Source organism: Ambystoma mexicanum, chromosome 6q (genome assembly GCF_040938575.1).
Source record: "Ambystoma mexicanum isolate Mex_15411 chromosome 6q, UKY_AmexF1_1, whole genome shotgun sequence".
NCBI lineage: Eukaryota > Metazoa > Chordata > Amphibia > Caudata > Ambystomatidae > Ambystoma > Ambystoma mexicanum.
The window spans coordinates 284,129,293-284,155,710 of NC_090937.1; the positions used below are offsets into that span (position 1 = coordinate 284,129,293).

Sequence of the window (26,418 nt, forward strand, 5' to 3'; positions counted from 1 at the left end):
CGTATGAGGCAGCAGCGGCAGTACTCACCTGCTGGAGGGGTGAGGCCCGGGCCGAGAGGGGCGCTCCTGTGGCGTGGTCCGGGTGATGCCGAGGGCTAAGCACAGCTGAAGGCCGCCCTACACAAGATTGAGAGGGTGGTGCGCAAGGGTACAGAGCTAGCAAAAGGGACTCAGTACTCCAACGTGAGGGGCATGGTGACGCCCCAGCGAACAACCATGTGGGCCATAGCTCCTAAGGTGCAGCGGGAGACGGGCGGAGTTACTGGCACAAGGCTCCAACTGACGCGCAGCCCAAGACAAGGAGCGACCATCAGGAGTGCCTGGCTTGTGAGACGGAAACAGCCTGAGAACGGTGTGGACCCCGAGGGAAGCCTGAGAATGGAGGAATATTGGAGACGATACAGCAGGTAGACAGCAGCAAGCAACTACCAGCAATAGAGCAGGTATTGACAGGGGGAGCACAGAGGAGGCTGCCCCAAGTCAAGCCTAGTACGGAGAGGCCAGTTTTGCAGCTGGAGGAGCAAACCAGGGTACACGTGCCCCACTCCGTGAAGGACCTTAACAGACTGGGCCTATGCTGATCACTGCTGAAGGGTGTGATATTTTTACATAAATGACCTAGAAAGCAACTGGCAGGCGCAATTGCATTGGAGGCTCAATAGGGTCTGAAGTGAGTGCCAACAAACCTTTGTGATCCAGGGGACATTGTTTCCCCTGGGATGACCAGCGTGGAGTCCTAATACCATGCTTGTGATATTAGGGAGACTCCCCTCTCAAACCTGGGGAGAGGCAGGACATGGGGATGCACATCGGGGAAGAGGAGGTGATGGCAGCAATGGGACACAAGAAGGCGGGGAAGGTCCTGGGGGAAAATGTTTTCACGTCTGACTTCTATAAAAGTGTTGTGGACAGTATCTCCGTTTTTGACAAAATTGGTCTACAGCATAGCTGGTGCAGTTACCATTCCCAAATCCTTTCTTGAAGCTGTGATAATGGTCATCCCTAAGGAGGGAAAGGACAAATCTAAATGCTCCTCTTATAGGCCCACCTCGTTAGTGAATCTTCATGCAAAGATTTTCACAAGCGTATTGGTCTCAAGGTTGGAGAGGCTGCTCCTGGTCCTGGTTCATCCTGAAAAGGCGGGGTTCATGACGAATATACAGGGAGCAGATAATATGTGTACCTCCCTACATTTGATGACACTACAGAGGTTGTTCGCTCTGATTAGCTTACAGCACATTCACCCCCCCCTAAAGAGGAAGGGGGTGTTGGCTTCCCTGATCTGCAATCTTATTATAAAGCGGCACGGCTACTGGACCCCGCTATGACCAAGCAGTGAGTGAAGCTGGACAATGCAATATTGGACCCTGTTACATTGGGGGAGTGGCTCTGGGTCCCCTGTTGCAAAATCCTGTGTAGAGTGTTTCACAACCCAGTGCTTTCAGTGCTGTAGGATGTGTGGAGGGAGGCGAATGTCACAATTCGCTCCCTTTGCTCTCGTTCCTGCCACTTAGGGGCATGATTTGGGAACAGTCTTATATTGGACTTGCCATCTGAACCCTACAACACAGTACTATGCTGATTTGGGAGCACAATGCCCTATTTTCCATGTCACTTCCCTTCAGCATCCATTTCGGGTTTTTGGCAGCCAGTATGCTTTTTCATTCAAAAGACTATGCTTCCATGTATTCATTGCGCACTGCTTCAACTCCACCATTGCAGGAGCAGATTGGGTGGAGGATAAGTATCACCTGTGACTGCAGGTGATCGTTAGTCCAGCACTGGTCATTGTTGCAGTGTTACTGTTTGTGACCAGTCCCTTCTTCCTGGTTCTTATTGTGAGACACCAAAGGGTGTCTCACAAGTTAGTCCTCGAGGACTTGTCATCCAGGTGGTCAGAACATGGCCATCGCTTTTGGATCCAGTTCCTGGGGGTGGACCAGAGCAGGAGGATCACCTGGTTGAGGGGTCTTTGGAGAGTGGGGGTGAGGCGACCAATGGTGAGATGATATAGGATATATGTTATTTATAATGCGCTTAATACCCAAAGGTTTCTAAGCGCAGACCCAGGAATCAAACCTGTGTTGCTCTGTGTCATCTTGCTTCCAAGGTGAGCATGTTGCCCCTGAGCTATCCTCCCGAGCTAATGGCTAATGTGGTATTGCCACCTTTCCAGTATACATGACCCATCATATTTTATGTGCGAGCTTAAGAGAAAGTCGAAGTGGTCCTGCAGAGGTCTATAGAAAAAGCCACGCACATTCAAAAGTCTTCGACATCAGGAAAAGGTCAGAGCCCGGAAGTGTGATTAGTTAGGGGAAGGGAACCCCTAAAGGATGAGAATTAAGCTTGGGGAAGGGAATCCCTGCAAGTGTTGCGTTGTTCACACCTGACTAAGGGAGACTGGCATGAACATTTTGAAAGTTGGAAAGAGACTTTTGCGTGGAAGGCCAGGCGGGCCTCGATCCACGTTTTTGAACTGCTTTTGTTTTGAGAACTTGAGCCAGAGTGTGTCATCCTGTCTAAGGTGCCACCTTACTCCGTGCTGTCCAATGGGGGGAGAAGAGCTGACTCAACCACATTTATTCTTTATATACTAACCGAGATTTTCCTTTGCATACATATTCTCCTTTACCCACTTTTTGAACAAGAGATAGGGCAGGCATTAGGTTGTTAGTATAGGCCATTTTGATTCGACGGACTGAACTAGGACTGTTTTATTTAATATTTGAAGGTGGAGACTACTCCCATCCTAGCTATAGGACAAAGTAAGTGTTTCTCCAAACCCCAAAAATTGAATAAAGGTTTTACAAATTGTACCTTTTGTGTCATTGTCATACTTGTGATAACATGCCTCCCTTACATAGTGCAGTGTCCAGATCCTAATTTCTTATTCCTGGATGTTGAATTTAGTGTCCTTATAAATATTTTCTAGGGTTGTACCGAATTTCGGCTTTGAGTAAGTATTCAGACCAATTTTGGCTAAAAACCAGCCACTCGGCTGCAGCCGAATACTTACTTGAATGATTACTTGAAGTCCTCTTTCTAGAATTGGTAATCCTCCCTCTGGTTGAGGGATGATGGCCAATCATAGAAAGTAGCAGAGCAGGGAAAGCTTATTGCTGTGCAGGCTGCACAAGAAAGAACACATCATCAAAGCACTCACACAGTAGGAAGGAGCCATGGAGGAAAAAGTCATGTTGGTGCTTCGGTGGCTGTCGCCTGTGTCTAAAGTCTGTTTATCCCTGCGGTTGCATCAAGACAGGTCCCAAGTTGAAGGCATCACAGCACCCCATTGTATACAGGAGAGAAGGGAGCGTGCTGCCAATTGCATAGCTAGCTTCGTCCATTCTCTGCCCCTTTCAGATGTCCCCTAGTTGCATTCCCACGGAAGATCCAGTAGTGACAAAGTGGAGAGAAACATAGGATTGGCGCTCATTGGAACAGGTAGGGTTGCGATGCCCACTATCACGGCTTTAAGTCGTCAGTGTTCGTTTGTCCACAGAAGACGCAAGAAGCTAGTCCGACATGCTTCACGTCGCAGCAAGCAAGGTGGCTGTGCCAGCCGCACTCACCTCGCACACAAAACACAGCTCAGACAGCGAGGGAGAGCCACAAAGCAATTCTTTTTATAAACACTCATAACTGGAAAACGCTGGGAGGAAAAGCTCAATAGATGTGTTTCCACGTCTTTTAGTCGAAAAATACATTTTCCTCCACTGCGCCTCTGCCGTGTCGGTGCTTCAGTGACAGTCGCCTTTGGTTTATATCCATGAGAATGAAGAGGTAGTTTGGTTCTCAGTAAACTGAACGGGCATGGCTGTGATTTAGACATTGTAATTGAAAAAGGGAGAAGGATATTAGTATCAGAGTCTATGGAGTTTCCAGTAATGCAATGACACCTTTCCACAATGCATATTTTAGAATCTGTTATATTTACCATTTGTGAGGCTGCTGTCAAGACGAGATTCCAGCGAGTGCGTAAACCACTCAAGCTTCACATTCAGTAGTTCTGGCTTCTGGGTCCTGCTTTAGCACCCCCCAAAGAGAGCCAGGGCTACTGCCACAGGAAATCTAGGGATGTGGGATGCATCAGTTTATTTTCATTGTGCGCCTCCCTATTCTACTGTGTACTTACAGAGCTACAGGGAAAGTCCACATGCTGCAGGGATTTCAATTAATATGTCATTTGTTTTCTATTAAATCAACCTGAATCTCGTAAAAAGGGCTGATTGAGAAGAACAAGTTACTTACCAAACTGGTAAAGTTCTTTCGATGCAATGTTCCTCCGACGTATTCCACATCTATGACAGTTGTGTCCCACAGCTGTGGACTTTGGAAACTTTTCAGCAGAGAGCGTCTCGCGTCGATCCCATGTCCCTCGAGGGTGGACGTCACCGGATGTTATATACAGGACGCACAGCGCCCGTTGCCTCAGTTTAGTTTTGTCCCTCCGAACGTGTGACACCAGTCTCCTGCCAGTATAACCGCCTACAGCCTTGCGGAATGGAAGCTGCAATCGCAGAGGAAATTCTCCAGAGGGGCAGGCTGGGAGGGCTATGTGGAATACGTCGGAGGAACATCCCATCGAAAGAACGTTACCAGTTTGGTAAGTAACTTGTTCTTCAAAGGGATTGTGTCCTCCGACGTATTACACATGTATGACAGACTCCCAAAGCAGGAAAGAATTTAGAATGTGAAATTTAGAGTGCCCAATCAAATGGCTGAATAGAGGACTGCCTTACCAAAGGCCAAATCCTGCCCATGGATGGAGTCCAAGGAATAGTGTTTAACAAAAGTATGGACAGAGGCCCATGTGACTGCTTCACAAATATTGCGAATAGGAACACCCCTTTGTAAAGCAGTGGAGGCAACCACACCCCTAGTAGAGTGAGCCCGTAAGCCTACCGGAGGGTCCTTCCCTGTCAAACGGTAGCATTCAGAGATAGTCAAAACAATCCATCTGGACAAGGTCTGTTTGGAAACAGCCTGACTCAAGCAGTGTCCATTATAACCTACAAAGAGCTGATCATTCACTCTGACCCGGGACATCCGTGAAAGATAAAAGCTCAATGCTCTCCTAGGATCCAAACTATGGGGCCTCTCCTCTTCCTTACCAGGATGTGGAGGAGGATAAAAAGCCGGAAAAAACCACCTTCTGGCTCAAATGAAATTCAGACACAACCTTCGGAAGAAAAGAAGGTTGCACCCGCAGGACAACCCTGCCCTTATGGAAAACAGTAAAGGGTGGTTTGCCAGAAAGTGCCTGCAATTCACTCAATCTGCGTGCGGAAGTAACCACAACTAAAAACACAGTTTTAAAAGACAACAGTCTCAGCGGACAAGTGTGTAAGGGCTCAAATGGAGCTCCCATCAGGAACTTTAAAACCAAATTCAAATCCCAACCCAGCACCTGAAAAGGGGACGGTAGAAACACATTAGACAGTCCTTTCAGAAACTGCAAAATCAAAGGAATCTTAAACTAAGAACACTGTTCAGACGAGCCTTTAAATATAGACAGCGCCGCCAGGTAACCCTTAATGGTACCCACTTGAAGGCCCTTGTGGGCTTAAGAAAGCAAAAAATACACCACCATAGGAATGGAACATTGGAAAGGATCCACATTCTGACCCCTGCACCAGTCGCAGAACTTCCGTCAACGGAAACGGTACAGGGATTTTGTTGCACTTTGCCTGTCCGAAAGCAACACCTCCATCACATCATCCGGGAGGTCCCAATCCTTGTATCTCAACCTTTCAGATACCAAGCGTGAAAGTTGAGAGACCTGACCTCTGGATGGAGAACCTGACCCCCCATCCTGTGAGAGCAGATGGTCTCGGTAGGAAAGACGGCATGGAGGGCATGTCGCGAAGGTCTGGGTACCACGCTCTCATGGCCCTATCCGAAGCAATGAGGATCATTCGGGAACCAAACCTCTGCAATCTCCGCAACACCTGAGGAATGACGGGGACTGGAGGAAGCGCGTACAGCAGTGGGAAGGACCACTCCACTACGAACGTGTCCCTTAAGGCTCTTTTCTTGATCGTAATTCCAGCGAGGAGAATCTCTCGCACTTCCGGATGACACTGGTGGTGAAGAGATCCACTTGTGGGGTTCCCCAAAGGACAAAGATCTCCAAAAGGACTTCCTGAGCCAACTCCCACTCGTGAGAGACCATGCTCTACCTGCTCAAGCGTCCGCCGCCGCGTTCTCATCTCCGGACAGATGGACTGCCAAGATCGAGATTTCCTGTTGGATGGCACAGAACCAGAGCTGCATCGCCTCCATGCACAACGGGAGTAACCCTGCCCCCCCTTTTTTGTTGTGGTAATGCATGGCCACTGTGTTGTCCGTCATAATCAGGACAGTCTTCCCCCGCACAGACGGCATAAAAGCCTTCAGGGCCAGCCTGATGGCTCTCGGCTCTAACAGATTGATGTGGAGTCTGGACTCCGACGGAGACCAACGACCGCTGACTGTCAACTCGTTGGCATGAGCTCCCCATCCCATGAGGGATGCGTCCGTCACGATCGTCACCTCCGGCCGGGGCAGCCAAAATGGGGCCCCCTTCATCAGATTGCCCTCAACGGCCCACCATAGAAGGTACCGGGCTACCGAGGGCGGCACCTGAACAGGGTCAGACAGCCTGCCGGAGGACTGAGACCACTGGAGCTTGAGTGCCCACTGCAAAGATCTCATTCACAGACGAGCCTCTGGCACCAGAAGAATGCAGGATGCCATGAGGCCGAGCAGTCTCAAGAACTCGGGACGCTGGGAGATCCTGGGCAAATTGAAACTTGTTCACCATCTGCTGAATGTGAAGAGCCCTCACCTGAGGAGGAAAACACTGCCCAAGGGACGTGTCAAGCACTGCTCCGATGTACTGGAGCCGCTGCGTTGGTGTCAAATGGGACTTCTTTAAATTGAGGCTGAAGCCCAGCCTGTGAAGAGAGTGGCAGGTGACGGACAGATGATCCAGGACTTGCTCGGGAGAGCTCCCCGTGATCAACCTATTGTCCGGGTAGGGGTAGACGTGAATCCCTCCTATCCTGAGATGCACTGCCACCACCACCATGAGCTTGGTGAAAACCCTCGGGGCGGAGGTCAATCCGAACGGCAGGACCCGAAACTGAAAGTGTGAGTCGCCAACCGCGAACCTCAGGTACTTCTTGTGCTTGGGATGGATCGGCACATGGAAGTAAGCATCCTTGAGGTCGAGAGACACCAACCAGTCCTGAAGTTGAAGGGCCTGGAGGACTTGAGAAAGAGTCACCATCTTGAACTTGTCCTTCCTGAGGAGTTAGTTCAAACCGCGCAAGTCCATGATGGGTCTCAATCCCCCGTCTTTCTTCGAAACCAAAAAATAAGGGGAATACCATCCCTTGTTCCTCTCCGCTACAGGCACCAGTTCCATGGCGCCTTCCTCCAGCAGGGCTTGAATTTCCTGCGCAAGGAGCGGATCCGGACACTTCAAAGAGAGGTTCCCTGGTGGATTGTCATGAGGCCTCTGCCAAAAAGGAAGACAGTAGCCGTGGGTTATGATCTCCAGAACCCACACATCGAAGTAATGGCTTGCCACTCTACAAGATGCTGCGCCAGCCTTCCCCCAACCGGCGAACCATGGGACCTGGCCTCATGACTGAGTGATAGCGGCTGCAGCGTTGCCTGAGGGCAAAGAGGCAACTGCCCGAGCGGCCTTGGCACCTTGAGTACCTTTGTTTCCACCTCTGGCACTCTTACGATGGCCTCTTTGACTGCTAGCTCCCCTCGCTTTACTGAAGGACGAGTAATAGTGAAAGGAACCTCCCCTCCATTGCTGTCCCCTAGGACGAAAAGGCAGAGGTTGGAGAACTGCAGCGCCCAACGACTTCGCTGCAGCTTTGGAGGTCTGCAACCTCTCAAGGCTCTCGTCACCCTTGCTGCCAAAAAGGTGTTCACCGTCAAAGGGCATGTTGAGGAGCCGGGACTGCACATCAGGAGCGAACCCAGACTTCCGCAACCACGCAAACCTGCACATTACGGTGCTCGCCGCCATGGACCGGCTGACACAATCTGCCAAGTCCAAACCCGACTGAACGGCCTCACACATGGCATCCTTGCCATCCTGAACCATAGCAAGGACACCATCCCGTTAGTCCCCTAGTCCCATACGTTCAGCCGCTAATGAAACAGAGTTCCACAGAGTGTGTGTGAAACGAGACAAAGCACATATGGAGTTGGCCGCCTGAAGGACCATACCCCCCGAAGAAAACACTTTCTTCGCCCAGCCGTCAAAACGTTTGTCGTCCCTATCCGGAGGGATGGTAGGATACGACGCCTGCTTTGCTGGGGCCGCAGCGGCCTGCATCACCAAAGTCTCCGGAGTGGGGTGCCTGGACAAGTAGCAGGGGTCGCTACTGGCTGGACGGTATTTTCGCGACAAAGACTTGCCCACTGCCGGGAGACTCTCCGGAGCAGTCCAAGCCGCCGCCACCCTTCTCTGCAGAGCCATATGAAACGGCAAAACCGGGTCAGTGGGGGGACCGAGATCAAGGATGTCTGTGAGATCATCCTGAATGAACTCCCCTGGGGGAGCTGACCAACCCAAATACTCGGTGACCCGAGACATAAGGCGGCGATATGAAGAATCGGCATGAGTGCCAGGCTCCGGCCTACAAAACTCCACCTTCGGAGAGGTGTCCAGTCCACTGGCATCATGCAGTGACTGCCTCAGGTCATCAAACTGGCTATGGCCCGAGATAAGCTCATCTGGAACCGTAACCGGAACCAAGCCGTCATCAGAGCCTTCATCACCCTCTGAAATGTACTCCAGGCGGGGAGAAGAAGACCTCTGGGGACCAAAGCAGTACCTGACCTTAGCCAGAGCCTTTCTAGGGGCAAACCCCATGCCACGGAGCCCCTCCGACACCACCGCCTCGAAAGGAGTCAAGGGCGCTGAACGACGTCAGCTGCAGCGCCGCCAGAGCTCCGAGCGTGTCTCTCGACGACCTAGGCGCCGTCGACGACCCCCTCGGAGGCGGAGGCGGAGCCTCGAGAGAAATCGTCGACAACCTTGGTGCCACAGGCATCAACGTCTTCTTTGAAACGTCGAGGACCAGGACCTGGAACGGGCACGGCGAGAACGGCTACCCTTGTCCGAGTGGGACCTCTCCCGCAAGCCGTGCCGACCACCCGAGCCCGAAGGCGTACGAGCGGTGTCTCTCGACCGGTGCCGACCGACCCCACTCGGAGGCGCAGACGGACCGGTGCCCTGCGATTCAAGAATCGCTAGCATATGCTTCCCGAAGGAAGCCCATTCCTCCGGTGTCGCTTGCATGGAGGGATAAGCGACCCAGCGACGGGCGGAGTCCTCGGAAGAGGACGGGGAAGGCGACCTATGCCGGCGCTTCCGGGAATGCCTCGAAGAGGCGGAGGAGTGGCAAGACCAGCTCCTGGAAGGAGACCCACTGGACTTCCGTCGAGGACGCGGAGAGTCGCCCCTCGAGTCATCCGTCGAAAGCCCCGCAGACCTCAACTTCTGGGGCTTAGACACCCGGCCTACCGACAGCTTCTTCCTGCGTTCCCGCAAGGCCTTTGCCGTGAGCGACTGGCAGTCGACACAGTCGTCCGTATCGTGGGCCTCCCCGAGGCACCAGAGGCAGGCGTCGTGCAAGTCTGTGACCGACATCTTGGACCCACAGTCCCCGCATTTCTTGAAGCCCGGAGGCGGGGTTGAAGACGAAGTAGACATCGCCACGAACAGGTCTTCACAAAAAACCAAACAGGTTCAACGAACCGAGAATCAAAAACAGCAAACTCCAAGGAGTCGAGGCATACCGAGATTCACGAAGCGAACACATTGGCGGAAAAAACGGAACTGAAGCTATGGGCGTCGTGCGTCCTACTTATCACATCGGGTGACGTCGGACGAGGTCCTCGGGGACGGCGCATCGACGCAGGACGCAGACTCCAAAGATTTTCCGAAGCAGCACAGCTGTGGACATTACCTGTCATAGATATGGAATACGTCAGAGGACCCAATCCCCTCGAATCACGGATCACTGCAACAAACCAATATTTACATTACTCTTGCAGCCGATCCAGGTGGATTTTGAGCAGACCACCCCAAATAGGACCAGACTCATAAGGCGCACAGAAGGCACCTTTATGGAAGAGAATCTCTCCAATAGACCTGGGACACCGCAAACAACGGGCTCAGGTAGGATGATGTCGCAGTACTGCGTGTAGGAATTTATTACCTCCACATAGAGACACCAATATCTGATTTTAGTTTTTTATTTTATTACTATAGATGTCACAGCAAAGGGGTCCACCAGAGAATCCACCAAGGTCTCCTGCCTAGTCCTGAAGACGGCACTAGCACAGTCAATAATCCAGCTTGTGCCAGAAACACAAAAATTGTCGACCAGATAGATGTGTTGTGTAGATTAACCACATCATAAATCACAATTTATACTAACCCTCACAAGACAACCTGTTATTCATATGGAGTTATAATATGACATGTGTATGTAATTGCCCATGAAAAGGAAGTTGGTAATTGATGACACAGATTCAGTAACCTAGTAAGGTTTTTTATTAAAAACATTGTATAATAAACTGGCACATATGCAAATGAATATTGGTGCACTGTTGTTTATATAAAGACCAAATGTTACAGTCTTTACTGTGAAATCAAACTACCGGCAGGTGTCATCCATGTGGGGTAGCCCATGTCCCTGTGTTAAAAATACTGTTACATACCCTCATGACATAGGCCCCACTGATCAAAAAAGAGGGTTACAAAATCCCCCAGGTAGAACAGAAGCTCCTCTTGATCTACAAAAAGAGTAGAAACGAAAGGAACCTCCCCTCCATTGCTGTCCCCTAGGCCGAAAAGGCAGAGGTTGACGTACTGCAGCTCGCAAAGACTTTGCTGCAGCTTTAGAGGTCTGCAACCTCTCAAGGCTCTCGTCAGCCTTGCTGCCAAATAAATGAACGCCATCAAAGGGCATGTTCAGAAGACGGGATTGCACATCAGGAGCAAAGCCTGACTTCCGCAACCACGCAAACCTGCGTAGTCCGGTGCTCGCAGTCATGGACCGGCTGACACAGTTTGCCCTGTCCGACCCCAACTGAAGGGATTCACACATAGCATCCTTGCCGTTACGCACGATGGCTAGGAAGCCATCCCTTTCCTCCCCCTCGGGAATATGCTCAGCTGCGTAGGAAATACAGGACCACATAGTGTGTGTAAATCTTGCCAGGGCACAAGTGGAGTTGACAGCCTCCAGTGCCATGCTCCCTGACAAAAAGACCTTCCAAGCCCATCCGTCGAAGCACTTGTCGTCCTGGGCCGGAGATATGGTAGGGTACGCCTGCTGCCTGGAGGTGGCCGTAGCCGCCTGAACCACCAAACTCTCAGGGGTGGGGTGAGTAGACAAATAGCTGGGGTCGCTAACAAATGGGTGGTACTTTTTCGCCAGATTCCTATTGACCGCCGGAAGCGATTTCAGGGCCTGCCAAGCCGATGACACCCTTTTTTGCAATGTAAGATGGAAGGGCAATACTGGGTCAGAGGGGGGACATTTGTCCAAGATGTCAGTAAGGTCATCCTGAAAAAAATCCTCAGGAGGACTGGACCACCCTAGGTATTCACAAACCCTAGACATGAGCCGCCTGTAGGAAGTCTGCATGAGCCTACCAGACTCAACCTCCGGAGAAGTATCCAGGCCACTGGCGTCATGGAGGGACTGCCTCAATTCCTCCAACGGACTGTCACCCAACAATCCCGGAGCCTTATGCTGAGAAACAGGATCTCCAAAGTATGATCTTTCCTCCTCTTCAAAAATGTCTGGCAAAGGCTTGGAAAACCCAGCCACAGCGACAGAAGAGGGCCTGGCACCCAATACTGACCTCCCAGACGTAGAGGAAGCCCCAGGAAACTCCTCAGACACAGTATGCCCAAAAAACGGTAAAGGCGCCGAGAGCATCGCCACGGAGGGCACGGAATCAACACCAAAACATTCGGCGTCAACGCCGCTAAAGGCGTGGGCTGATAGGACGGAACAGCATCATCTGAGTCCGACTGGACCGGCGCCAAACAAGTCAACGCCGGTGTCGGTACCTCCACAAGCTGCACCGGTCTCGCTGGGGACGAGGAGCGAGACCTGGACGCACGGCTCTTGCGACTGCTCTTGTCCGCACGTGACCTCAAGGGCTCCCGGTGCGAGTCGTGACACGAGCCCGAGCCCGAAGGCGTGTGTCATGATGCATACCCCCGGGCATCCAGACCACGTCCATCAGCCCCGGGAGCAGGCATCATGTCGCCTTGAGAAAACCCAGCAACCCCTGCTAGGAGCTGTCAGGGTTCAGTCCTGCCGCCTGTGGCGCCAGGCTCATAGGTGCACACTTACCTGAAGCAGACCATGCTGCAAGAAGATCCAAGCCCATGTGAGGCCTGGAAGGGACTACTTTACCGTAGGGACTATTTTGTTACTCGGGTGTGGTCGGGGAGGAATACCTACCTGGGACTACTTTGGAGGCTATTTAAACCACGCCCGAAGAGCAGCACACGCTTCGCGTTATTCTGCATCCAGCAGCGTAACGCTCACCGTGCCAGCAGCAGCATCCAGTCTTCTGCCACGCCCGCGTCGAACCTGGAGCACCTAGAAAGAAGGAAAGAAGCAAAGGTTAGAACAAGAGTATTACCTGATTTCTTACCTGATTCCGGATTCATCGCATCTTCAAACCAGAGGAAATACTTTGTTTTAAACGCGTCGCATCGCCAGCAGCAGCGCCGCTCCAAACTCACCGTTCCACGCAGCATCTCTTCGATCCGGCGCCGTCTCCATCTTCACTTTGCCGAATCCCAGCACCTAAGGGGGACAAGAAACAACAAGGTGAGCAGAGAGAACAGACAGAGACAATCTCTTTAGCCACCATATGCTTACCTGATTTTACCGCCGAGGTTTAATTCATCAGCACGCCACATCTTCATATGCCGCACCTGTAAGATAAGGAGAAAGCAGCAAGTTTAACCCTTGGCATTATTTACCGGACAGTGTTGGGTAACACAGACTTTTACCGGAGCGCTTTCAGCTGTCAATCTTCTTATTGGGTCAAAGCTGCAAGATAAAAGAGGAATTGGACAGGAGAGAATTCCAGACATTTTAAACTCTTACGAACTATATACTTACAGCTCTTCATCAGGATCTTTTGGAGTCAGGATTCGTCTACAACTCTTCCAATACCTTCAAGCCAGTGAAGTAACTGGTCATCCACGCGCCCCTGCGTGCTTCGCAGGATGGAGGGCTCAACCTTCAAGAATATAAGGTGAGATTGCTGAGAGGGCGCTTCAGAGGTGATTAGTGGGGAGGACAGTGGGGGTGCTATCACTTGAATCCACAAGTGGCTAAATCCATCTCTCCACTTGTAGGAGAATATTTCTACGTGCCAAGCAGACAAGATTAGGAAGGCAGATCCAGTCAGTCATCGCTGCACTATGCATCACATGGGTGGAAGCCGCAGAAGTTCGGGTCCGACCGACACCCCTGTGGGAGCCAGGTGAGCGTAACAGCATGCAAGACGCGGATCAAGAGCGTTCTCTGACGGCTTCGTGAAAAGGCGCGACAGGAACCGTGCCTTGCGACTGAAAAATTGCTATCATTTGTTCTTTAAACGCCTCCCACTCCTCCGGTGTCGAGGACTTTGTGGGACAGGTGACCGTACGCACGGCACCATCCTCAGAAGAGGACGGGGAAGGCGACCCGTGGCGGTGCTTCCGAGAGTGCCGCGAAGACTAGGATTGGCGGGAACCACTCCGAGACCGAGAACCTCAAGCTTCCTCCTGACGCTGAGAGTCGCCCCTCGAGTCGTCGGTGGAAACCCTAAACTTCGATCCGGTTTTACGGGACTTTTTTTCGATGGCTTACCTGCACAAAGCTTCCCCTTCCTTTCACGCAAGGCCTTGGCTGTAAGAGACTGGCATTTGGAGCAGTCGTCGGTGTTGTGCGACTCACCCCGGCAACATAAGCAAAGACGATGCGGGTCGGTCAACGACATCTTGGACTTGCAGTCCCGGCAAGTCTTAGACATCATAAGAAATTCGAAGAATCCACGAGGCGCGCCGAGTTTCACAAAGCTAAAACATTTTGCTGTCAGAAAAAACAGAACTGCAACGGGCCATGTGTGTCCTATATATAACATCTGTTGACCCTCGACGGAGGCCCTCAAGGGACCCTCAACGCCATCAGCGCGTGACGCCCTCTGCTTAAAAGTTTCCGAAGTGCACAGCTGTGAGATATAACTGTCATAGATGTGGAATGCATTGGAGGACACAATCCCTTCGAAATGGCAATCTTTGGCAATGTCAACAGTTTGGGCTTTTGTGTAGGCATGGGAAAGGCACTTGTAAACTAGTATTGGGCTCACTATTTGGCTCTGGACGAAAAATATGGCCAACTGTTCGGTATTCAGCCGAATAGTAAATGTACTATTTGGTACACCCCTAATATGCTCTGCTCCCTGCATTCCCTTTCTGTCTTCCTCTGTTTTGCAGTCACAACTTTCCAGTCCTTTACTTTTCCTGTGCAACCCAGTTTGTCTGTGTTCTTTATTCTTTTTACTTTGCCCTATTCTGCAATGTAACCGTGATACTTTAGACCCCCCTCATTTATAGATTTACTATTCTTTTACCATTTTCCTTCTTTAGCTGGATGGGGAGGAGAGAGGTTTTGCAGATGTAATTTGCTTTAACTGCTCCTGTACCTTTACTTTCTCTTGGAGTCTGTTCCTGGGTTTCCCCTGCCCTTCTCTCTTTGTTACCTATTGATTGTTAGCTGTAGTGTGCTGTTGTATCTAGATCCTGTGTGAATGCCTAGGTTTTCCTCATGATTCTGACTCCCCGGACTTGTCCCTCGTCGGTTTAACCGGGGATACACAAAGTTTGGACAGGGTTAGTGATTTTCTCTTCGAAGATGTCCCTTTCATTGGCAAGCTCACTGTGGAGGTTGATGGTGCGCCTTTTGTCCGATTTGGGACCCGCATCAGCGGCAAACCCTGCAGAGCTACACCTTCTCTTGGAACCCCGCGAGCAGGGTGTCCTCAAAGGATCTCAACCTCCTCCCGGAGGGAGTTCTCTCCTGGCACCGGCCAGTCCTGGATGAGGCTTCGATGACCTTGCTCGACTCAAGCCACAATGACAGTTTGCTGTAGCGGTCTGTTTTGGTTTTCTCCGAGAAACCATGGCACACCTTTCATCCCTCCTCATTGTGGTCCGGATGCAGGCAATATAAGCATTTATGGTGCTGATCCTCCACAAAGACTTTTCTTAACCCAAACTTTGTGCTGAGTTTGAAGAGGCTTCGACTTTCTTTCTTCTCTTCAGTCATGCAAAAAAAAAGCACGAAATAGGCCAAAGGCCGGGCCCTCTAGAAACTTCAATGCGATCCGACGATGGATGAAGATCTTCGCCGGTAGCGGATCCCCGGTGCCGGTCTATGTCCTTTGTCGAAGACGATAAAGCAAAAATCGTTCCAAAAATGTAACTATTTGAGAAGAAATTAGCAAAAAACACAAAATTAGTTCGGAGAGCAACTTGAGGACTCCCAACACTGAAATGTGCGGTAAAAATCTGTAGATGGACACTGGGGATGGAGCTTAGGGAGAGGAGTGTCATTCGATGGGGGCAGTATGACCCAGAGGACAGTGATTGATTTAGAAGAGAAATACGGTTTTGAAGTGAAAGTGAAACTTTTTTCTTTTACCAAGAATTCCCAACCTGACGACAGGGAATATAATAATGAGCATGTTGTTCCATGCCAGACCCCAGGCTGGAGAAAAATAACAATTATGGTGAGGATGGAGGATCCACTTCCTAGGATCAACTTAATGAACAATGGCAATCAAAAAGGTTCCAAGCAAAGGTTATTCCAGTTCTCCTTTAGTTCGTGTCCTGATGCCTCCTGGCTGCTTAACAAGAGAAAAGAATCCAGGAGTAGCAAATTGATCTGAAAAAAACTAAAGAATTCCAAAATAATTGTCTCACGATTCTTTTTGCTGTTTGTTGAAGGCCCTTTTCCCCACATTTTAATTTGCAAGTAGTCAAAGTCTCTGGTATTCTTACTTCTATCTGCAAGGTTATTGTATAGTTAGTGTATAATGGGGAGACCTCCTTTGAGGTCTCAAGTCCAAACTGGAGTCTGTTTGCTGTTTCTGTAGTCACTGGCTCCTTAGCACCTAGGCCCAAAGCAATAGTGTGTTTAGAAAGTTCTTGCTAGGCCTCTCATTGCCTCCTGCTCTCAAAGCCCTGGATCTTGAGTCACTCAGCTTAATCCCCCCCATCTTCTTCGACACCTCAACCCAAACTCATACATCTGTTTATCCCTCCCCCCTCTGTCCTTCCGCTTTCCCTGCACCTCCAAGTCGTTTCAACGCATGATCGTTCCTCCACTGTCCGAGGCTCCCCATTTCAGAGTTAGTCTCCTCCTTTCTCTGCCAAATGGTTTTCTATTCTCCACCTGTGTTCTTTTCTCATTCTTCTCTTCAGTTGAATCATCACTGTTTACTGCCTCTTCAATCAGCCTCTTCTCATCTACCATATACTCCTCACTATTCTCCACTTACTTCTCAGGCCGAATATGTCAGGTGCCAGATTAGTCAAAACCTCATCCTTGGCTTTTCTTCTCACCTCTTCCATATGGACCACTGCAGCCTGTGCCAGCTTTGTAATCTCCACTTTCTCTCCCCAGCCTCTTGGGTCCCTATGTGCCTCCTATACCCTTCTCACTCAAGTGTCCCGGCTCCTCCTCTCTACAGGCTCCTGGTTTCCTCCTCCAGATCGTTCAGCTCTTTTTCCTAGTTAGCTCCTTCTTCAAACTCCCAATGTCTTCTGCCACCTTCCAGAATGGCTCTGGCCTCAAGGCACTCAACTATGCGTCTCTATATGCAACTGGTACAGTTATTGGTTAACTATATCACCTGCTCATGGCTCCTGGGGCCCGGGCTGCATGGGCGGCTTGTAGTTTTAATGTGAACTTTGATTTGGTGAAGAAAGTCCCATAGATGACTCTCTTTGCTTTACATGACCTGGCCCAGCCTACATGTACATTAGGGGTATATTATTTATTTTATTTATTTATTACGTTCTGGAACCCGTGGGCATCAGGGCGCACAAGTACACAGAAGGAACTACATATATAACAGGACAATGGACCAAGAAAGGGAAAAATGGAGGTCAGCAGAAATTACTGAAAGGGGAACGTTTTAAGTGATTGCCTGAAAGTTCTAGTATTTACCTCTTGTCTTAGGGCCAGGGGGAAGAGTATTCCAAATTTTGGATGAGCAGACAGCGCAGGATTTACCTAGAGCTTTAGTTTGTTTGAAGTTTGGGCAGCTCACCTGTGTCATATTAGTTAGCTCATAAGGAGTCATCAACGTTTTCATATAGCCTGGAGATTACCCATAAAGGCATCTATGCACAATGGTAGCTGCCTTAAATTGTACTTGGGCCTTCATGGAGAGCCAATGCAATGCATGTCTGCAAAGAGATCTATGATTTCTTCTAGTAATCCTATTGACGAAGCAAACAGCATCGTTTTGTACAACTTGGAGTTCCTGCAAGCATTTTTTGTCAGCACCAATGAGGAGGGCATTGCAGTAATCGATCCTGGTCAAAATTACAGCTTGTGCTATAGTTACACAATTATTCTTGGAGAGGAAAGGACAAATGTTTTTAAGTAGTCGTAGATAGTATGCACAATTTTTTGCAACCTGGCTGGCATGGGCTTCTGCACTCAAGGAGGAGTCAAAGTATATACCAAGGGTTTCGATCTTGCCTAGTACAGGGATGTTACAGTCTTGGATGGAAAAGGACCGGTAATTAGGTTTCAGTTTGGCTGTTGCCTGTGATGATCCAAAAATGAGCAACTCAGTTTTTCCTCCATCAAGGCACATCCAATTTTCTGTCATCCACGACTCAAATCAGGTTATAAATCTGCTCTAGGTTTGCTGCATCCGAGTCCTAGTCCCCACTGATCTCCAGGACCAACTGGGTGTCATCTTTTAGTTGGTGAAAAAGACCCTGGTCTCTTCCAAGAGGCTACAAAGAGGTCTGGCATGCTGATTCAAAACTACCATGGACATAAAAGCTCCTTGAGGCTCACCACAGTTCGTTAGCGCAGGGGCCACAGAGGCATCCACCCAGCAAACTCTGGACAGCCAGAGGAAACCATTTAGATATTTTGTTTTTACACTGGCCAACATCTCTCAGAATATGAAGGTGCTTGTGGTCCAGGTCATTAAATACTGCCAACAGATCCAATATGGACCAGTAGTCCAGTTTTTCCCTTGTCAACAATTGCCTGCATATGCGTCTGGAGGTCGATAAGGGCAGTCTAAGTACTGTGAGACGGTCTAAAACCGGACTGCCTGAACACACCAATGGTCTCCACGAAGGTCGGGAGTTGTAAGGTGGCCACCTTGGCCATGATTTTTAGTAAAAAGTTAGTTGGTTATTGGTCTTCAAATATTAGTATCATTGGGGTCTAGCCCTGTTTTTTTCAGTAGGGGGGTCACTAACATATTTGATATTTTCAGTGACCAGACAATCGCAGAAGGAAGAGTTAACAACTCTGGCCGCCACTAAAGGGGCAAAAATGTCCTTGTTGCCAAGGATCATTTTGGGCAATATGGCATTGCCTGGGCAGGCCGATGGGTGCATAGTGCCCAGGGTACCCAGTAGGTCTGGGATGGACTCCAGGTGGAATTTAAATACAGGGTGGTCTTTGCAGAGGGATGGTGCTGGAGTAGGAGGTTTCGGCAGATTGTGATCTGCGCAGCCTTTTTTTATTTTATCCCGGGCCTTAGATACTTTAGGTTCAAAAGCTAGTTGTGCTTTAGTACAGTCTAGGTTTGTGGGCACGAATGACACAGATAGCGCTTTAGGTTTTTCTAGTAGCTTTAAGATTTTCGAATAGTATGTTTTTAAACATGGTCAGGTGAACGGCTAACCCCTTGTGGTTCCTGTTTCTTTTTGGGTCCCGCCGCTTTCCTCTGTGGTTACGCGATGAAACTGATAAAAGCTCATACCGCCATTTGAGATTTGATCCCACAACCACGTGAGGAAAGCTGAACATGCAGGAGTTGCCAGCCCTGTCGGACCGCTTTATACCCTTTTACTATGTGGGTGACCCAATACCCAAAGGCTTTTTTGTGATGCCGCTGAAGACGCACTGGGTACTTGTAATGCAAATCCCAGGGAAATACCGTCTCCCACCTTGCTGATAATTACCTGCTGACATGGGGAATGGGGTTTTCCAACTGAGTAACATTAAAGCAGGATCCCTCAAAACTGGCTCCTGTGAATGGACAGGGGTCGTTTGGATTCATGTGATCATCTCCTGCCTCTTGTTTGTGAATCCTCCCCACAACACCACCGGCCCCATAATTACGACGACTTGTGGCAGCACCAGGCCCCAGAATCCACCAGTAAATTCAGGCAGGGGACTTCGTAACAAGAGATCTAATCAGCTAATAGCTCACCATATGGACCACAGAAGCATTCACAGTAAAAAGGCTGCTGGGTCTGTGACAGAACATCATGGGGGTTCAGCGACCCGGCCATCAGCAGATCCACAGCACTATAATGATAGCAAGACTTCGGACCGTTTCCAAAATGGGGCTGCTTGGAAATTGAATACTGTTAGGCAGAAACCTGTGCAGTTCCCTTAGGGACCACTGCAAAAGGTTTAAGACTACAGGAGTAAGCAGTAAACCCAATTGGTAGCAGTCTGCACCACCCAGATTTACCTGGTAGCTGTGGCTGAGCAGTCAGACTTCTCTCAAGAAGAGTTAGGCAGCATATACAGTATACACAATAGGGCTAAAAATACAGTAGCACAAGCAAACACTGACCAGAGCTTTGGTATAAAAGTATATAATTATTTATTTAAAAACCCACTTGTAAAAATACACTGGCACTAATATGTCAAGCAAGTTCAAACACAGTCACTATAAGTATATACACCTCCCTAGTTTATTAATAGACAAGTCTAGGTTAAGACACCACTTACTTAGCAAAACAAAGGCGAGCGTGTAACCGTAGATGGCACTCCAATAATTTGTTTAAAAAGGGAGAGAAAAGGCAGAATAGGAAAATAACACAGTACCAACACTTTTAAGAAACCACAGAAAGTCGAGAAAGGCAGGGTCTACTGTATAGCAAAAAGTTCATTGGCCAGGCCCACTCATGGAGAGAGCAAGGCGGAATCTGCCCAAGATCACAGTGGAAATGCACTCAAAGTCTTTGCAGAAAAGTCAAAAAGAGGTTGGATCAGTTCAGAAAGGTATTGTTAGCTGGTCCGAGGTCACCCCAGGATAGAGAGTCAAGGATTTACGGGACACCTTGGACAGTCTGTTGCAAGGGCGACCATGCGGGACACAGTACCTGAAATGGTGAGAAAGCTCCAGCGGGGACAGTTGTTCCTGGCAGCGGGTGCAAGTCGGTGCTTCATCCGGGGGAAGAGATGATCTCGACATGGAGGAAAGCTGAAGGTCGTTGCACTGCCAGGGAAGAAACCAGCCATGGAGTTTCCCGGTTAAAAAGGTACGACCCTTTTATTCGCGGTAGTGGTGAAGCGTGGCTATCCGGCCGCCGGGGAGCTTGGCACGGGCGATTCGACCACAAGACGATCCAGGAAGGCGAAAAAGGCGAACTGGTTGGTCCCACCAGCTCAAGGGGAAGAAGACTCTCCTGGAAAAAGATCTCCTCTGTCGTCAGGGAAGTGGTGAGTTTTGTATAGCAGGGCTCCACCGGTGGTTTCGTCGTTGTAGATGGCTCAGCTTCTCCCCTCTTCGGATTCTTTAGGTCCTGTGGCGACTTCTGAAGTTCCAGTCCCCAAAGCCATGCTTTTATGCAGCAAAACCCCCATACATCAGCCTAGCTGTCACTCAAACATGCTAAGTGGCGAGCCGGGCGGCTCACCACTGGGCCAATCACACAAGAGTGCGACTTGTTGCCTTGGCAGCTCAGTCCAGGGTGCCTAATCCCCCTCCCACACATCCTGTTGACCCCAGACAGAGTGGCACCATTTGGAGGGCTTCTGTGGAGAAGCCCGCCAAAAAGTGGAAAAAAGGGCTCGACTTGGGTTAGAGTTTCAGAGGCGAACACAAACGCCATTTTAAAACCGAGTCCTGGCAAAAAGACCCAACCGGGGAATACATATTAAATAAATAACCCGGCGGTATCTTTAACATTGCACCAAAAAGTGGTGCGTTTAAAATGAATGGGAAAATCCCATAGGAAATATTCCGGTGGGATATTTTGCGTGGTATCCACTGCCACCAGCCAGAAACCCGACAAGGGGGGACTGGACAGTGCCCACTTGGAAAACAGACCCAGGGGCAATCGAATTACCCCTACCCGTACTTCCACTATATGATGGTTTGTACTGGTTCTGTTCACAATTTGAGACTAGTAAAGCCAATGGTGACTTTACATGCCCTGGGAGACAGTAGTCAGTCCCAGGGTATGGAGTCTATGTTTGGGGGTCACTATGACACCCCTGTGTTACTGCATTGAGGGTGCTGTGTAACACACATACCAAAAACACATGAAGCCCTATGGAGTAAAAGACCCCTTAGCCCATAAAACACATGACATAGTCAAAGGACATTCTCAAAAAGAGTGGGAGAAAAAGAGTCTCGCTCTTAGCAGGAGAAAAAAATAAACCCCAAAAATCCACCAAAGCTGCTGGGGGACTCACTAGGTTTGGAAAATTAGCCTTAACAGAGAATTCTCCCTAACAAATACCTGGGAACCACATGCTGGTCAATCAGCTGAGCCTAATCACTTATAGAGGATAATTGAGTATTCAAACAAATTAAATAAGGATCAACCAATACCAAGTCTACTTGCAGGGACATGAGCACCAGGAGGCAGACAAAAGGCTAAGGTAAATCAGACTAAAGGGGAGCATGGTGGAAGCAGCAAGAAGCTACAGGAACAAGCTGGGTGACCTAGCAGAGCTGACTGCCTTTTGAGCATGGAATAGTTGAGGAACCCAGGAGAGAGAATGGTGCCCACAGAGCTGAATTCTGCCATTAATGGCTCTAAAAAGTGGAACAAGTCAAGAGCCGCATGAGAGAAGAGAGGAATTGCCCAAAAGAAGTGTATGAGACAAGAGGACATAATGGGCCATGGGAGCAGAAAAGATAGCGAACAAAATGGTGTGAGAAGCATGAGAGAATTAAGGGAGAAGATCAACCTGGGGATGCTTAAAAACTGGAGAGGCTGAAGACATGAGGACCTCAGAGAGAGCTAAGGATTTTGGTAATCAAGTAGCGGCTAGCGAGAGAGAACATGGCATGGAGGACAACCGAACCATTGGGTGAGACTATGTGACATTGGCAAAAAGTGCAAGAAGGGCACTATACCGATGAGAGACAAGCAAAGTGAGTTGGGCACCCTACCTTGGGAAACGACAGTGCGTGCTGGGCACCATTTCATGAGACAGTCAAGCAGAGTGGGCTGAGCACAATATCCTGTCAAGCACTCTAGGCAGGGCACTGTGGCAAAGTCCCCAGACTAACTCTGGTGATACATAGTGGGGTGACAAATAGGGGCTGGGGCAGGAATGGGGAAGATCCAATGGTCACTCTTACTTAAATTCAGGCATTGGGCAGGTGGCGGGAGAACCATTATCAGCAATGTCCATTTAAGGGGAGTGCAGCATAAATTCTGTGTTACTCACCGGAGTGACTGAATTACTCCCAGTCCATAGTCCCCTTTCCTCCATCCTGTATGGCGTCCCTCGCTTAGAACGGGAACAGAACCCTTTTTCACCAGAAAAATAACACGTTCCCTTTAAATGGATATGCGCGCTGGGGCACGGCACTGGGAGCATGTGCTCCCCTAACCCCACCCACCGGCACCACACCACAGTCCCCTTTGACGCGTCGGCTGTATTGAACTGTTCAACCTCCCTACTCTTATTTTAGGGGGAACAATGGTGGGACTTATGGAGGAAAGGGGACTATGGACTAGGAGTACTTTAGTCACTCTGGTGAGTAAAACGTAATTACTCCTATGTCGCGTCCACTTTCCTCCATCCTGTATGGGCGACTACAACCGATGAAAACGCCCTGGGAGGAGAGCGTGATACTCTATGCAAACAAATTACGGAGGACAACCTGACCAAATACTGCGACAGCCCTGGCACTGGTATCCAGGCAGTAGTGCTTGCAGAAGGCTGATGGAGTGGCCCATGTCACAGCTCTGCTAATTACTTGCCAAGGTACGTGATGTTGGAAGGCAAAAGCCGCTGCCTTGGCTCTTCTAGCTTGAGCATGCATGCCCCTTGGTGACTCTTTGCGGTGAGCCTTGTATGCCTTTTGGATTGCAGCAGTCATACATCTGGCTATTGAAGCCTTGGATGCTTGTTGTCCAGGCCTTGAGCCACCAAATGTGACAAATAAGGCATATGTCTTGCTTTTCAACTTCTTCTGTCATCAGTTGAAAGCCCTTTTGCCATCTTACTTGGGATTTGGAAATTAAGTGGGGAGCACAATCTCTTCGTTAATGTGAAAAGAGGAGACCACTTTTGGTAGGAACCTGGGGTGTGTGCAGAGCACAACCTTGTCCCAATGGAACTGAGTGTAGGGCTCAGAAGTCACCAGAGCCTGAATCTCACTAACTCTGCGAGCTAAAATATAACCCACTATTAGGGCTGTTTTGAGCGTGACCAATTTGATGTCCACTGTGGCCATGGGCTCAAATGGTTTGCGTGCAAGGGCATTAAGAACAACCTTAAGATCCCAGACTGGGTGCAGGCGTCGGACAGGTGGGTAAAGTCTGGTCAACCCCGCTAGATGCCTCTTCACCACTGGATTAGCAGAGGAGAAGGTGAACCTGTCCGAGCTCCTGTATGCACCAATGGCCGCTAGCTATGTTCTGCAGGTGTTGACCTGGACCCCTGATCTGGCTTAGTATGCAGAGAAAGACAACACCTGGTCCAGAGTGCAGGATAGCGGGTCCACTCCATTTTCCTTGGACCAGAAGCGGAACCTGGTCCATTTGATCTTGTACTGCTTTCAAGTAGCCTGGCTACCTGGACGATTTCCAGGTTGTCTTGGGACAGCTGGAGATATTGCAGAGTCACCTGCTCAGGTGCCAGGCTGCTAGGGCTAGCCTCTCCGGGCAAGGGTGAATCACAGTTCTCCCCACATCCCCCAGCTGAACCAGGAGCGGGCTCTCCCTGAGTGGGAGAGAGACTTCTGGTTGGGCTGACAGCTGCCGTAGGTCTGAGAACCAAGGATTGGCTGGCCACTGCGGCGCTATGAGGATGAGACGCAGTCGCTGGATTTGGCTGATCTTGCAAACAACCTTGTGGATGAGCGGGGTAGGAGGAAAAGCTCACGCCCACATTCCATTCCAGGGGATTTGGAGAGCGTCCCTGAGGGAGCCATGCCCCGTTGCCCCTGAGGAGGCAAACTGCTGACAATTGTGGCTGCTCTCCTTCGCAAAAAAGTCTGATCGGGTGACCCCACCTGCTGAAAATCTCTTGAAGGACTCATGTTAATTGTCTGAGCCCATCCGACTGAGTCTGTCCGCCTCGAGGTTCGATTCCTCCGGCAGATACACTGTTGAGATCCAGATGTTCCGCTCGATTGCCCACTCCCAGATGCTGAGGGCCAGTCTGCATAGGAGGGGGCTCTGGTGCCCCATTCTGGTTTATGCAATACATGCAGGTAGAGTTGTCCATCCGAAATGCAAACTGTACTGCTTCTGATTAACAGCAGGAATGCCTTGAGTGAGAGCCAAACGGCCATCATTTCCAGCCAATTGATGTGGTTTTGCTTGTCGGTCCTGGTCCAGAGATCATGTATTGAATGAGTCCCCAGTGTAGCACCCAACCCTCGAGCGAGGAGTCCGTAGTCATAGTACCATCTGTCGGAGGCAGTCTGAATGGTCTGCCCACCATGAGATTCGCATTTTGCCCCCACCACGTGAGGTCTTGCTGTAGGAGCACACGTATAGTGCCCGGGGCTCGCTGGCGACCCGGCTCCTGGTCCCATGATGCCGAATAATGCAGCTGCAGCTACTTCATTTCCATCCTGGTTTAAGGGATCGCCGGGAGGCATGCCGCCTGTACTCCTAGCAGTTACTGGTCTGTTGAGGAAGTGAGCAACAGAAGCTTTGATTGCCGCCACTTTCTCCCCTGTGAGGAACACAGTCTGCTTCTGGGTGTCCCACAGCAGCCGCAGAAACATCAGAGTTTGTGTAGGGTAGAGCTGAAACTTGTGGAAGTTGATTGAGAACCCCAGTTCATGGAGTGTAGTCACGAGCCTGGTCACAGAGTACCTGACCTGCTCCTGGAACTCCCCTCTGACTAACCAGTCATCTAGGTAAGGATACAAATGGAGGACTTCCGACCTGAGCAGGGCCACAAACACGTTCATCAGTTATTGTGAATACCCTCAGCGCTGAGTTCAAGAAGAACAGCAGCACCTTGTATTGAAAGTACAAACCCAAGACCCGGAACCAGAGGAAGGATGGATGGTGCTGCACTATGGGGACATGCAAATATGCACCTTTCAGATCCAGGGAGCACGTCCAGCCGCCCCCTCCCCCACACAGCGTGCCCGCTATAAGCGCTAGCGTCACCATTTTGAACTTCTGCAGAGGCAAGTATAGATTGAGGAAGGAAAGATCTAGGACCACTCGCAGGTCTGCCTGGTTCTTCTTTTAAATGGCAAAGATGTGGGAGTAAAAGCCCTGCCCCTGCTGAGGGAGTGGAACCTCCTCCACCGCCTCGCTCTCAGCCAGGGAACAAATCTCTGCCAAGAGTGAAGGAGTCCCGATCTGTTGGAGGTGGGGGGGGGGGAAAGGGTGGGTGCTGGGGGGAATGGCAGGGGAAGTCGAAAGCCAGAGGAGCCCACCAAAATCACCCATGAGTCTGTGAACCGTGAGCGCCAAGCATGACTGTGCAGGGCCAGCCTGCCCCGACTGGGTTGTTATGGACCTGAGAAGAAACGTCATTGCTTTTTTGGGTCTGAGGCAGATGACAGAAGGGGACTGAAAAAAGTCCTAGTGCAAAGACTTTTGGTGTTTTCCTCTGTGTTTGTTACTCACCGGCCGGCGAGTACTCTGGGCAAGCGACCAGGATGGTTGTACTGGATCTTGCTTGAAGAGCTCGAGATGGAGCCTCCACCTGAGCCTCCTCTCTGTTGAGGGAAATAAGCTCTTTTTGATGATATGACTCTCTGCTGCGCTTAATCGCAGACAGAGAGACCAATCACCCAAATTTGCGGGGAGAACACACCGCCACAGACCCAGCTGAAAGAAAAAGACAAATGGTAAATACTTGGTGAGAGCAAAGATCACCACAAGAAAAACCTCACAAAAGCAGGAAGTACCTGGGTCACCCACTCCCCTTGTAA

At 50.0% G+C, this 26,418-nt stretch overlaps 1 protein-coding gene across 2 annotated transcripts in view; it reads right to left on the reverse strand.

Annotated features, from left to right (window-relative positions):
- The window catches only part of FOCAD (focadhesin), a 2,926,805-nt gene that overhangs the window by 1,768,908 nt on the left and 1,131,479 nt on the right, over positions 1-26,418 (reverse strand). The gene's annotated exons all lie outside the window — the stretch shown is intronic.